Source organism: Euphorbia lathyris, chromosome 9 (genome assembly GCF_963576675.1).
Source record: "Euphorbia lathyris chromosome 9, ddEupLath1.1, whole genome shotgun sequence".
NCBI classification, from domain to species: Eukaryota; Viridiplantae; Streptophyta; class Magnoliopsida; order Malpighiales; family Euphorbiaceae; genus Euphorbia; species Euphorbia lathyris.
The window spans coordinates 1,402,765-1,417,522 of NC_088918.1; the positions used below are offsets into that span (position 1 = coordinate 1,402,765).

The following is a 14,758-nucleotide window of genomic DNA, read 5'->3' on the forward strand; positions in this document are numbered from 1 at the left end:
TTCAAGTTTTGTTTTGGTAATAGATTGACAATTAGTTGTTATGACTTTTCTTCTAGTACTAAAATTTAACTCTCCAAAATGCCTTTGTTTGTGGTCTTAATTATTCCACCAGCATAAGCTGATATTTTAATTGTTCTTGAAAACTAAAATCAACAGCAAGAAGACAATTTTGTGTTTATTCTTGGCTGCAGTGAAGGCTATTTCCATGGAAAGCTCCCTTACTATATTTAATTTCATATGTGATACTCTTTTTTTCTCATTAGTATAACTGATCACGCTTACAAGGGACAACATTAAGACTTCGGTTTTATCTAAATTCATAGCCAATATTTACTGACATGGTTAGGCTAATCCATGCTTTATTGAAATGAAAGACTATACCCTGTGGGACCAAAAGATGAAATGAATAAAAAGTCGAGTTTGTTGTTCATATTTCTTTCTTTGTTGTCCAATTTTTACTTGATAAACTAGCAGAATGAAAGCTTGGAACAGACATGGTTTTGTGTTTTGGTTGTTATAGTCCAAGGAGAGAGAGTGAATCCAAATAATTATGTGTTGAAGAAGAAGTTGATTGTAGCAGTAACAAGGCACAAGGTTAGTATTTACTCTCTATTTGGATACACAAGAATTTCAAATGACAGAATTCTGGATTTGAATAGTTATTATAATTATGAGAAAGGAGGTAGAATTGGGTATGTTATTTTCTTTCACGAGTTTCTTTGATGAAGAAGGGGTTGATACGTTGGTTTTATTACCCATATCCAAATTCCAAACCTTTTGGAACTTTTGCTGATACTGTTGGATTACTTAGTGGCATCTTTCAATGTATTTTTGTATCAATAGCCTACACATTTATGTATCATAAGTCCTTATCTGAGTGTCCATTGGCCTATTGTGTTGGCATTTGGTCTCCTATATTGTAGTTTTTATGGACACCATGCAGAAAACAGACTAACCTTGCATAACAGGAGATTGCATTTTCTCTGGCACAGTTTGGTACTGCCACAAATTACTTCACGTTGCATCCCAAGATTGGTAGAGGTTTTGGATCCTCAAGTTGGCCTTCCGGAGCTCAATGAAGCAGAGGTAGTGGAGCTTGTGGCATATACTGCACTTCGATCATTGCATGGATTTGGAAGGCACAAGCAGGGCCATGTATGATTGATGTGGTTGCTAATTTGGAGCCAAGTTTACCCCTGTGGCTGTGGCTGTGCAGATGTCTTGGCGAATCGGATAAATCACATTTCAAATATAGATGAGTTTGTTTGTGTCCTTCATCTCCTTAGTCCGAGTTTATATCAGATCTTAAAAACATTGACCTTACAGTTTAGAATCTAATTACGAAGTGTAATTTCTAATTCATGTTTAGTTTACATGGTAAAGTATATGAACAGTGTATGTTGTATTTTATGAAGAGTAACATTTAAATCTCATTTGAAAGTTTTATCACAAGCATTTGTTAAGTCTGTAACCTGCCTTTTGTCTCTGCTATCTGCAGAAAGAGAAACTAGAGCACAGCAAGCCAATTCTTGGGGCCCCAAAATGTAGCAAGAGCAGCACTTAGAATGAGGCCATTGAAATGGGATTCAAGGCTAGCCAAAGTACGCACACTCGTATTTGAATCAGCAGCGAGCTTCGGCACTCTAATGGACCCTTTGGCAAGAACATATTTTGGGGCAGCAGCAGCGGCTCGAGTCCTGGTCAGGCAACCACCACTTGGATTAACTCATGGTAAGTTCATTGGAGAAAGGCCTTAATAGATTTTATAATTGCTTGCTTTGTGTTGAATTAACTCTATTTCTGGTTATTTTACTTCTTGAACATGTTTTAAAACAATATTGAAGTTAAACTAAAATTAATAGTTACCATGAAAAGTTTAGCTTATTTGCTTAGAAACAGCAAGCAATCAGTTGGTTTGATTGCAATAGTTTGGAACTTCTTAAGTATTATGTATGATGATGACAAAACATAAGAGATTTATTCTATTCACATGCTTGAATCTGAATTAGGAATTAAAGAGGTATGTAGGATGAGTGTCACTGACCTTTGGATTGAACATTCTATCTAAATCATATATATTGAGTCCTGGTTAATAACACATTATTAAAACCATCAATTCTTTATCTGTATCTGAAATTACATTTTTTTAGTTTGACAGTTTCTAATCTATATAGTCATAGTCGACATATAAAAAACTGTTGTTGAGCTAATAAAAATGCAATTTCAAATATAACTAAACTAATGAAGATGCAATTTCAAACATATAATTTTATAAATAGAAACTTATTTTTTAGAGAAAATGAACTTTCTTAGGTACATAGGGTAAATTGCACTTATAATGAAAGAAGTTTGGGGTCAGTTTTATAAAGGCCTATTACATCTTGAGCGACCCCTGAACTTCAAAAAATCTACAACTATTTGAGTGCTTATTTATTCAAAATAAGCAAGTTGAGGGGATTAGTTGTAACGTTTTGAAGTTCAAAGGTCAGTTGCAGTTTTTGGACAACTTGAGGGGGTTGGGAATGTATTAGGCCTTTTATAAAGGTCACTGAACTTCATTTTGTTTTAATAAAGTCAATGAGCAGGACTCCAACCGATGCCACTGCCCCCAAAATATGTTCTCACCAAAGGGTCCATTATAGTGATGAATTTCATGCTCAAAACCATAGCACTGTGATCAATTCATGGAAAAATGCTACTAACATGGCAGCAGAGAAGTATGTAATTAGCAATAATTTAGAGTAGTTTTGGATGTATTATTAATCACATGTTCTACCGTGGAATAATTTGGAATATGTTATTGTGATTTGTATGCATGTAATAGGATGAAACTTAAAATGTGGTATTAGACCTTTCCTATTAAACCCTTGAGTGGTATTAGACCTTTTCTAATCTTAGATGGCCTGATTGTGAACAATTTGGAATATGTTACTTCTGTGATTTGTGTCTGTATAAGTGTAAATGTGTGGTATTAGATGTTTTCTTAAGCTCTACTTGATGACTGTCTGGAAGGTTGCTTCTATAAACAGCACGAAAGCTCTCTCCACCAATCTTGTTCTGCAGCGAGAAGTATTTGGTAGCAGCAGCAGCGAGCGAGCAGTACAAGAGAAAGTTGGCCTGTTTTCTGCATGATATCTTTGACTAGTGGTCCTCTTCAGACTCAAGACCCACCAATCCAATGTCTACAATTCAAATGCTTTCTTTTCTGCTCTGTTCCTTCCAATGCTTTTGATTATGCCCATTGTGCAATCTGACAGATTACAACACAGGTTTGGTTACTCTCTAATGTTGGCAGCCTTTGAATTGATGATATGGCTGTTTCTGATTGGTGGATTAACAAATTTTCTCTTCATTGTCTTCTGTTATATATATATATATATATATATATATATATGCCGATGAAGCTGCAACACTTCTTCTATTTATCACACTGCTGTATATGGTTATATAAAGCGTCAGTGTAATGTATTGGGAGACTAAAAGCCTCTGATCTCCATCTTATGCTTAACTAAATGCTTATGGTGAAGCCTTGATATGATTATCCAACCTAGATTTATATTAACTGTTCCATTTTATTATAGCTGCCACTGCCCCCAAAATGTGTTCTCGCCAAAGAGAATTAGAGTGATAAATTTACATGATGAATTTCATGCTCAAAACCATAGCATTGTGATCAATTCATGGAAAAATGCTACTAAACGAATTCATAACAAATTAGTCCCACCAAGGTTTGCTTGTTTGTATTTTGGTATGTAATCTATTGTAATAGCGTAGCATGGCAGCAGAGGTTACAGGATTATGCCCATTGTGCAATTTGAGAGATTATGCCCATTGTGCAATCTGAGAGATTACAACACATGTTTGGTTAGTCTGATCTTGGCAGCCTTTGAGTTGACGGTATGGTTTTTTTTTATTGTGGGGAATATTTGGAGCTCTTTCAGTGGAATATTTAGTGCTAACTTGAGGCTTTTCTAGATCAGTTGATGAAGGTTAAATGGTGTCCCCTCCAAACAAAACAGGATTATCAAATCCATACATATTTACCTGAAATTAATTCTGTCTGGGTACATAAGAACTTCTTTCATGTTGATACACTGACTTGATAAGCTAATGAATGTATCTCATCACTTTTATGAACACAGAATATTTTTTATGGATTACATCATTTAAATTGGTCAAGGTTTTGGGTTCGTGGACTCGTGCCCCGGAGCTCAATGAAGTAGAGGAATATACGGCACATCATTGCTTGAATTTGGAAGGGAGAAACAAATCAGGTATTGCTGATGTGGTTGCTAAAATATTTCAGAACATAATGAACATTCACTGTAGAATTAGTTATGCAACTTGATATAATTATAAAGAATTGAACTTTATGTGGTATTTGTGGAATTACTTGATCAAAGTCTTCATCTGCTTAATTTAAGGATTGATTACATCTATTCTTCTTTATATGTTTTCTGCACTCTTCGAAAATACCTTATATTTAATGAATGAAGAAAATGCAAGATATAGTGCTAATCTTACAAGCCTTTCTAAATTGTATATGGTGGCCAGAACTTTAGTAGTAATACAATAGGGAAGTCTTGGAGGTTTGATCCATACATCCGGGAACCAAAATGATGAACTTGGTTTAACGTAATTTGTTTTGGTTACTCCTTATCCAATCATTTTCGTGTCAGTATCGCCATATTTTTTGGGGATTTCTTCAATACATTTTAGGCATCATATATTTTTAGAAAAGTTCCACGGAAGTAAGCTGTAAAATATAAACATATGCAGGTGGTATTTAAGGAATGATCAGAGACATCATAATCCACACATCAAACATGATAATGAAAAGTCCGTCGATAAGTATTCCATCTTGAAAAGGGTAAAATTAAAGAGAACGAAAATAAAATGTCAAGATTAAATTTGACCTTTATGGAAGATGTTAACCTGGTATCTTAATCTTACTAAGTATACGCTAATCCTCTAAAAACTGAGTGAAAATCTGAGTTATCTTTGCATATGCCTTAGGTGTAGAGTATTGCCATCTGATACGTCACCTTGTTGTCCAATTTGTGCTGAGATATATGGGTGGGACTGCATAGTTGTGAAGATAGTTTATCAAAAATCTATTACCCAATTGATGCAAAAAGCCATTGAAAGAGGGCACCAACTAACCCAACAATGTCAGGATGTTGGAGATTTGATTACAAAGTAACATTCAAATACTGTTGTTTTCAGTGGCCAACATGAACAAGTATTACCATGATAATATAATAGTCAAGGAATTTAAAATGCTACTCCCTCCGGTCCATATTATTTGTCAGTGAGAGAAAAATTTTCTTGTTCTATATTATTTGTCAGTTTAGGTTTTCTATGTGAATTTTTTCTATTTTACCCCTAATAATGGTTTAAACACTAATTACTCCAACATAACTCATTCAGCTTTTTGGGTAGTATTTCAAGAACAATATCTTTACTTTTCACAAGTAAAAATGATGAAAAACTATACAGTACCACTCCTACATCCAATATGGAGAAAAATTCCCCACCACTTGCACAAAATTTGGATTTGAATAAGTCTGCTGATGACAATTTTGATTTGAAGAAAAATTCTCGTTCACTTACACGAAATTTTGATTTGAATGAGCCTGTCGATTATGAATTTGATTTGAACAAGTTCCCGGATGATGATGGAGAAGAAGGGTCGCTTGAAGATAAAGGATAGAGAGAAGTAGTAAGAGCCATGTTAAAAGCCTTGCTTCCGAAATTTTATTAAGCATATCATGTTTTTTTTTTGAAGTGTCTTGCAATTTCAGACTTTTCTGTTATCAGCCACAGCTAGAACAATTATCCTTGGATGCACAATCACAATCTATGTAGTAGAACTGCATTAGTAATTCTGGAACTGTTTTGTTATAATCTAAATTTATGCTTATTTGTTTGAGTGACTATTATTTGCAAAAAAAAAAAATAGTATTATTACGTTGTTATAAAATTATCTATAGATCAAGTCCTAATACTTCTAATTATCAGTTTTATTTTGCAAATTTATGTTTCAACTTGAGAATAGTAAAACTAGAGTACTTCAATATGTAAATTTTATAGTATAATTATATTCATACGCACACATGAAACATGAACTAATCATAAAATCAAAACATGCAAGTAAAGACAATCAAACACTACTCAAAACATGAACTGTTCTCTGATGGATTTTGAAAGCACAAGCAATACTCTAATTAAGATCCTTCAACTAACATGTTGAGAATTTCTTGCACCACTGTCGAATCACATTTGATTTGAGTTGGTAGACGACTTGCTCTTCGTAACATGTCTTTCTTCATATGTGGTGTCTTGTATCCATTTGAACCCTTTGCTTTCATTATTTCAACCATGCATAATTGTAATGACAAAAATATAAAATTAGAACTTATAGTAGAAAAATCTTCAAATGATTTCTCAACAGCACCAACGAGCTCTTCAAAGGATTTGGACACCATCTTGCTTTGCAAGCTTTGGACAGCATTAAAAAACCCTAGGTCCAAAATATTCAAATGCGGAGAATTCGGAGGTTGACAAATTAAACGAATATCAAAACCGTCCATTGTAGCGACTTGACGAAAGTCTTCATCATTAGGATTAATATGTGTCCTTGCATTGTCTTGTTGAATGAATATCGGATTTCTCACATCATTTCTTGGCCATTTTTCCTTAATTGCGGGGAGAACCTTTTCAATTATGTAGGCCTTAACAATTTGTTTTGTTACTGAAGTTATCGGCTTGATTTCCACGGTTCCCGCAACCTTGTTGACACTACTCCTTTTAGCCGGCACTTGAGTGACAAAAGGAAACACTCCTATTTTTCCTGAAAAGATTTCGTTGCCTTCTTCATCAAATCTTGGTCGAGCTACAGCAGCTAAGAACATGACTTTTCCAATGAAGTTCTTACTTTTGCAAGTTCGTATTGGCTCTTGTTCATCCTGCAACAAATAATAATTTTCGGATGTTTTTGTTATATAAAACCATTTTTCATCAATATAAACAATATTATGCATCCCCTGAAAAACAGGATCATGTGGTATGGTATGTTGATCGAGCATTGATAAGCAAAAACGTAATCGTGATATTTTATTCTCTTCCTTCAAGTACGATTTAATAGCATTTGTGTGACGTCTTATATCTCCATACTTCAAATGTCGAAATAATGTTGTTTTAGGCATCTCTATCCTAAAGGCTGAAGAAGCAAGGGTGGTTCGACGATGTAAAGGAATTTTATGAAACTTGTCGGTGTCAAATTCATTTCGCTTACGGCCACAATTTCCTTTCCTCCTATGGCATAAGCTAGCATTCTCATTGCCTTTGATAATCTTCCAAATGCGTGCAATAGTTCGTACACGAACTTTAAATATTTCTGCCAACCATTTTATAATCCCACGATCCAATTTTCCACCTTTCATATTTTGTAGAATAATTTGACGTATTGACTCGCGCTCATCATTGTTTAACAATCTGTATCGTTTTACTACTTCTGGAGTTTCTGGCATATCTATATGTGAAGAACCAGTGTTGTCATTCTCTGTTTGAAAAAAAAAACAATAAGTAAATCTACATTCAATTTCGACATTCTCTACTAAATAAAAAAATAAAAGTAATTGAGCAACTGTTTAAAACTAACGTACCATTGTCTATTTCTGGTTCATTATCAGCATCTTCAATAGTAACTGGGTCACTATTTAAGTCTAAAACTAAAAGATTGGGTGAAGGTACTTCATTTGTATTTGAATTTGGACTGAAATTTAGGCTTGGAAATCCATATGATGCTTCAGTAGCATGCAAGTAAACAATATCATCACCATTGTCATAATTGGCTGCATCTGCATTTAAATCTATTTCAATTGGAGGCATTTCGTGATTTTTTTGGCTGGACTAGTTCTTATATAGACACCAATATTTCATAATTTTAGAATAAAAATTTTGGTAGGAATGAAAATTTTGGTGGGAAACTTTAGCGGAAGAATGAAATTTTTGTTGAAAATTTGAAAAATAAAAATGAATCTTCATGAATTTTTTTTTTGGAGTGATTGTATTTTGGCATACTTACTAAACAAGTAAACATACGTGTGAAAATGCTCTCCATAATTTGAGAATTCAGTTTTTAAATAACTCCTCTAAAAATGTGCAAACAAATGGCAGCATTTAATCATTTTTCATTGTTAAAGATAAAGATAGTCCAAGGGGATCTCTCTCTATGGCAGGATATGGTTTCAATTTCAGATACTTAATTAGTAAGGGTATTCTAGTCCATTTTACATAAATTTAATGCAAACTAATCATTTTCTTAATATGTGGGTTTTTGTCAAATGTGACAAATAATATGTACCGGAGGGAGTAGTTAATAAACTATCCGGTGAAATTCCTTCAAATTTTCTGCTAACCACGCAAGTTCTCCAATTGAGTAATAATGAATTCTCGCATTTCTTCCCTCAAAATTTCACAAATTTGAGTCAGCTCGACTATCTTGATATCCATGACAACAAAATCACAGGTGAAATTCCAGGGGTTCTCTCTCGGATCTCTTCGGTTCGAATCTTGAATCTTAGAAATAATTTCTATCAAGGATCTATCCCAGTTAATCTCTCAAATCTCACTGCTCTTCAAATACTTGATCTTTCTGGAAATAATCTTAGTGGAAAAATCCCACCTAATTTAGGAAATCTTACAGGGATGATTCGTGATCATGATGCTTCCTCACCAAATATCATCACCTACAAGACCTTTCCTTCCCTTTTCTTCTCACAAGATCATCAGTTAAATGCTTTACAAGTCTTTTGGAAGAAGCTGCAGCAAGGTCTTCCCAGCCAGAATATTTATATGTACACATTATTAGACCTGTCAAACAATAACTTATCAGGTGAAATTTCTGATACTTTAGGTGATTTGAAAAATCTAAAGTCATTTAATTTATCAAATAACAAATTTCCAGGAGGAATACCAATGAGTTTTGGTAATCTAGAAAACTTGGAAAGTTTAGATTTGTCGAGCAACAATCTTTCAGGTGAAATTCCTCCAACATTTGGAAAGCTGTTATAGATAACATTATTGGATGTGAGCAACAACAAGCTTCAGGGACGTATTCCTAATGGTCCCCAAATGGGATAGGATGAATGATCCAAAATCTTATGACGACAATAATATTGGATTGTGTGGGATGCAAATTCAGGCTCGCAAATAAAAGTGCCAAGGCTACAACTAATCCATAAATTGTTAAAGCTTCCATAAAAGCCAGACTAAGCAATAAAGTACCTCGTATTTTTCCCTCTGCCTCGGGTTGTCTTGCGATACCTTCTACAGCTTGCCCCATGGCAGTACCTTGACCAACCCCATGTCCAATAGAAGCAAGCCCAACAGCCAACCCAGCAGCAATAACGGAAGCGGCAGAAATCAATGGATGCATGATAAGTTCCTCAGACCAAAAAAAATGGTTAATGATACAATCACAATCAACCAAAAAAATTCGAACTCTTCGTTCTTTTTCTTTATTTAATCTCTTTATTCAATTATTCAATATTGAATTCATAGTTACAAATGAAAAGGGGCCCTTTATTGAAATCCCTGTGACAATTCAAAGCCTCAGCCACCAGAGACCAAAACAGAAAATGAAAATTGGGAGGACTGGTTTTCATGGAAAACATTGGTGATTGGACTTCCTTCAGGATTTCTATCGACAATTTTGGTAATGTACATCTCAGGGTACTTCTATATAGCACCAGGACGAGGTTTAAGACGCAATATCAGGCTCAGGAATAATGTTTTTATGCTTCGTATCTGTATCTCTTGACCGTTTTCCTTAGCTGAAAATTATGAGTGCAACTTAAGTAATATTATTACAATGTTTCTTTTTTTCCCTAGTTTTTATTCATATGCTTGATTTTGTAATCTCAAAAATTTGTAAAAAAATTTCAATATAATGAAATTTAGACATTTGCAGTTGTTTGATCTACATGATTTTCAAGGTTATGAGGGTTAACACTCGAAGATGAAGGGACTGATTCTTCATGATTCATCCAAATTTGATAAGTTGGTTTTATGCCATGACAAACCAAGTTGACTTCCACTCCTTCTGGATCAAGTAAGGATTTATGTGAATGTTTACATCATGGATAACATATTTCACCATTGATAGACACTTTTTCAATTGCAGCCCTTATAAAATATGAGACTCCATTCCTACAAGCTCGTCTTTTTTCCATTGTATCATAAAAAACCTGGTCATAATACAAATTTCTAACACCAATTAGGGTGTCAACAAAACATTTCTAAGGCCAAGTGGTGATTATTAGAACAAATTTCAACTCAAATAGTAAATCTTGAATTGATAATGGATCAGAAATTACGTTTCCAGTACAAGATTTCACAATCTTATAGTAAATACACAAATTTCAGCCCCGAATTTTGAGATCAATAAGTCTAAATATAGTAAATACTTGACTAGAGCAAAAATCAAGCAAAACACATAGAAACAGAAGAAACCTACACTTCACATACAAACATACTCTACGTACAACAGAATTACATACTACCCACACTTCCATGACTATCTAGTAAAAATTAAGAAATTTAAGATGTCTAGACAATATTTTTAAGATATTCTCCTTCCATTTAGTAAATATTAGCATATTGACCATTATCAACCATGAAGAACAATATATAAAATGCTATTTTTATATTTTTAAAAGTTTAAGGTAAGACTCAACAGCTCAAATAGACAGGGTACATAAGCCATATTTTGCATTTTTCACTGCAGTTTTTACAGATTTAGACATGCTCTGATAAAAAATTTCAACTATACTACAGTTTGAATCCCCATCATGATAAAACTGTACCTTAAATACTAACTTCAATAAGTTATAGAAGCTAAACAATTGGTCGATTAAAGACTTGTCAATAGCAGTCTAAATGTGAAAACAAGCTGCATGTTGAAAATCAATAACCTTCAAAAATTGCATGGATCAGAAAGTAATGAAGCACCACATGGCTGCAATTATTTTTAAATGTTTCATCAAGTCATTACCCACCACCACAAATTTTGGCTCAGGGCATTCTAAATTTCTCACTATAGCATCTAACCTCTCCCCTCGCTTTGTATCTCACAGTCCATCTCAGATAGCAATTTCATAATATCATCCTTTGGCAATCTCATCATTTCTTTGGAAACGTCGAACCGAACCATCATTGTTTCCCAAACTACTCCAACACTAAACAGAGAGAGAATACAATTCACCACTGACTTGCGGACCGTATCTATATTCCGAAATCCGATGATATCAATTCTCTTCAAATTCACATCAGAGCAGTTTCCCACATGTCCAAAATCATTCAACATGTCAGGATCGTGGTATTGGAGGAAAAAAATAACTAAAAAGTGAGAAAAATTAACCACAATAATCACGAATTGCCTAAGCATGAGGGCATTACCGAAAAGCATGACAGAGTAATTACTATTTTGTTTAGAAAGGGCGCATGACGAAGCAGAGATAAGAATCCACTGTACTCGCTATTGCAAGGAGGAATACACAGAGTCAACATTTTGCTGTTTAAGATAAAATGAAACTTATCTCCCAAATCCAAAGGTGACACAGCCTACAATCAGTCACAACCACAATTTTGGAAATAAAAATTCAAAATAATACATTTTTTCCATGGAATGTCTAAATAGTTACCATCATAAAAAAAATCCCCATTTCTAGCTTCTTGACATCGTGCAGTTGGAGGATGAGGTCTTTAACCACATTTCTATAGTTTTCAATAGCTGAACTCCCAGAAGTTGTCGAATCATAAAGATCAATTGCAGCAGACACTACATGGGGTGAATTCAGTAATTTCAAATTGACACTGTTATGTGTCAACCTACCATGAAACTTAACGTGGTCGAGTTGGGGGGCAGAAATGTGGATATCGGAACTACAAATGTTGTCCAATAAGTTCAAACACAAGCTTTCTAAAAATATATGCTTAGTGTCTAAAGAGGATAACTCCTGGCTATGACATAGGAGACTTGGTCATGTAAGCATGGACCTCCTTGCCAAATTATCTAGAAAGCAACTAGTTGAGGGATTGCCCAAATTGAAATTTGAAAAAGATCAATTATGTAATGCTTGTCAGCAAGGTAAACAAACGAAAAAGTCTTTTCAAAGTAAAAATATTGTCCCAAGTAGTTCTCTTCATAAACATTCAGGTCTGGAAAATCTCACTCTTTTGAGGGGACTTCTTAGCTGGAATCTTGATTCAATCGGATGGTAACAAATAGCAAGAACGAAGATTATACGTGATGTATGACCTCTGCAATATCTGCAACTGCACTGATATGCTAAAATTTTATAGATTTGGTTCCAAACTTATAATTGAGAGTTGACACTTGAAGAGAAGGATTTTAAAAAATGTAATACATCTCATAAACGCTAAATTGAAATACGCTTCCCAAAAGCTTTAGGATGCTTATCTATGGAAATGTAAATTTCAACAGTACCATCGGGGTCTCACCAGCATTTCCAAGATAGTCACTAGCTGCCACCCTCCGGGAAAATGGATTCCAAACCAAACAATAGAATCAGAATTGAGGTCATGCAAACAATTATCAAATTCTTTATACACACAAACATATAACAACAAATCAAAATTTAACCTTAAGATAACATCAAGCAATGGTAAATACAACATAGCAACAAAGAGAGCTTTACATACATATATAAGCTTTGTGCCATTTCTTCCTGATTTGCCCCACCCAGTGTTACCTAATGCATCAATATCAAAATTAGTTTGGATCCTATCTTAGTTGTTACATCCTCAATTTAGTTCCTAATGAAGCAAGTAATTTGTATAAACATGGTTTTGCCCTATATCTATACCCGCCCTGACCCGGTTTAAAACAACCAATATTACCAAAAGAAAGGCCAATAATATCAGAAACTAATATATGCACTTCAAACTAGAAACTAATTAATCAAAATAGAATCTAATTACCCATTAAAAATAACAACAATACGCACGATCTTCTAACACGATAACCAACTTTTCCAACGCTCTTGCATTCTTCAACAGAAACTCAACAAATTTAAGCAAATGTTAAGTTTACCATCTTTCTCTTAGAGGTCAATAATTTTAACAATCTTCAAATGTAATGCCAAATAATTGAAAACATTTCCATTTGAATTCAAGTACAGTTAAACCTTTATAAATTAATACTCGATAAATTAATAACCTCTTTAAAATAATAATTTCTTCTGGTCCCGACTTGGGCTAGATCACTAATTTTATACTCGATAAATTAATAACCTCTATAAATTAATAAAATTTCATAGTCCCAACATTATTAATTTATAGAGGTTTTACTGTAGTTCTCTTCATAAACATTCAGGTCTGGAAAATCTTAGCATGGAACACTGGAAATAGAGGTTTTATTAGCCCCAAGACGTTGAATAAATTTGAAAAGGATGATTATATATCAATAAATATTTTAGAAAAATTATTAATAATAATTAGAGTTCGGATGATGTAATTGTAGAGGATGATCAAAGAGTGTGAGCTATGTCTAGTGGGGTAGTTGTTAGAGATATCTTTAGTTGAGCTGAGCCTAGTAGTGGAGAGGGAAAATAAGTTATGGGGAAAGGAAGGAATGATAGATAGAAGTAAGCAAAATGAAAAATGAAGTTTATATCTTTAAATTTCCAAATGAAAAGATAAGAGATTTTGATTATGTTTTGGAATCTGGTCTGTGGTATGTAGGAGATTAGCAATTGGTGGTGAGAAAGTGGGAGACAGAGATGCAACCATGGAACTTGATAACTTGAAAGTTCGAGTTTGGGTGAAACTCAGAGGTATTCCAATGGAATATATGAGTAAAAAAAGAAGTAAGTTACATTGCTAGTGCCTTTCGGAAGTCTTGATATAGTGCAACTGCTGATAATACATGTTGCTTTGAAATTGTAAAAGTGTGTATTGAGGTGAGTATGGAAGATGTTATCACCAGCCATAACTGTTATATAATCCATTATATCATCTTCCATGCTCACCTCAACACACTTGTACAATTTCAAGACAACATGTTTCATCGGCAGTTACAATATATAAAGGCTTCCCAATGGCACTAGCAACGTAACTTACTCATCTTTTACTGATATATTCCATTGGAATACTTCTAAGTTTCACATAAACTCGAACTTTCGAGTTATCAAGTTATCAATTTCTCATGGTTGCATCTCTAGCTCCCACTTTCTCACCACCAATTGCTTATCTCCTACATACCACGAAACATATTCTAAAACAAAATCTCTTATCTTTTCATTTGGAAATTTAAAAATATAAACTTCATTTTTCATTTTGCTTACTTCTATCATTCCTTCCTTTCCCCATAACTTATTTTCCCTCTCCACTACTAGGCTCAGCTCAACTAAAGATTTCCCTAATAATTGCCCCACTAGACATAGCTCACACTCTTTGATCCCCTCTGCAATTACATCATCCGGAACTCTAACACTGGAGAAGAGGTGAAAAGCTCCATCTGCAAACAATTATTATTATTATTACTACAAAATAAACTTGAAAATGATGATTATAAATTAATAAATATTTTAGAAAAAAGTACAAAAATAAACTTTATGATTTGAATCATTTTCACATATAAACTATGTTATTTAAAAATTGACAAATAGATACCTTAGATTCATTCCAGTAGCAAACAGAGTCCAAAAAGACTAAATGTGTTAAAAAAAAA

At 33.9% G+C, this 14,758-nt stretch overlaps 1 long non-coding RNA gene across 1 annotated transcript; it reads left to right on the forward strand.

The window, feature by feature from the left end:
* The first annotated feature begins 858 nt into the window (after nucleotides 1-858).
* On the forward strand, nucleotides 859-5,886 carry LOC136206534 (uncharacterized). Its single transcript, XR_010676308.1, has 3 exons — nucleotides 859-1,731; nucleotides 3,013-4,274; nucleotides 5,431-5,886. It is a non-coding gene; the product is annotated as an uncharacterized lncRNA (long non-coding RNA).
* The last annotated feature ends 8,872 nt before the right edge of the window (nucleotides 5,887-14,758 follow it).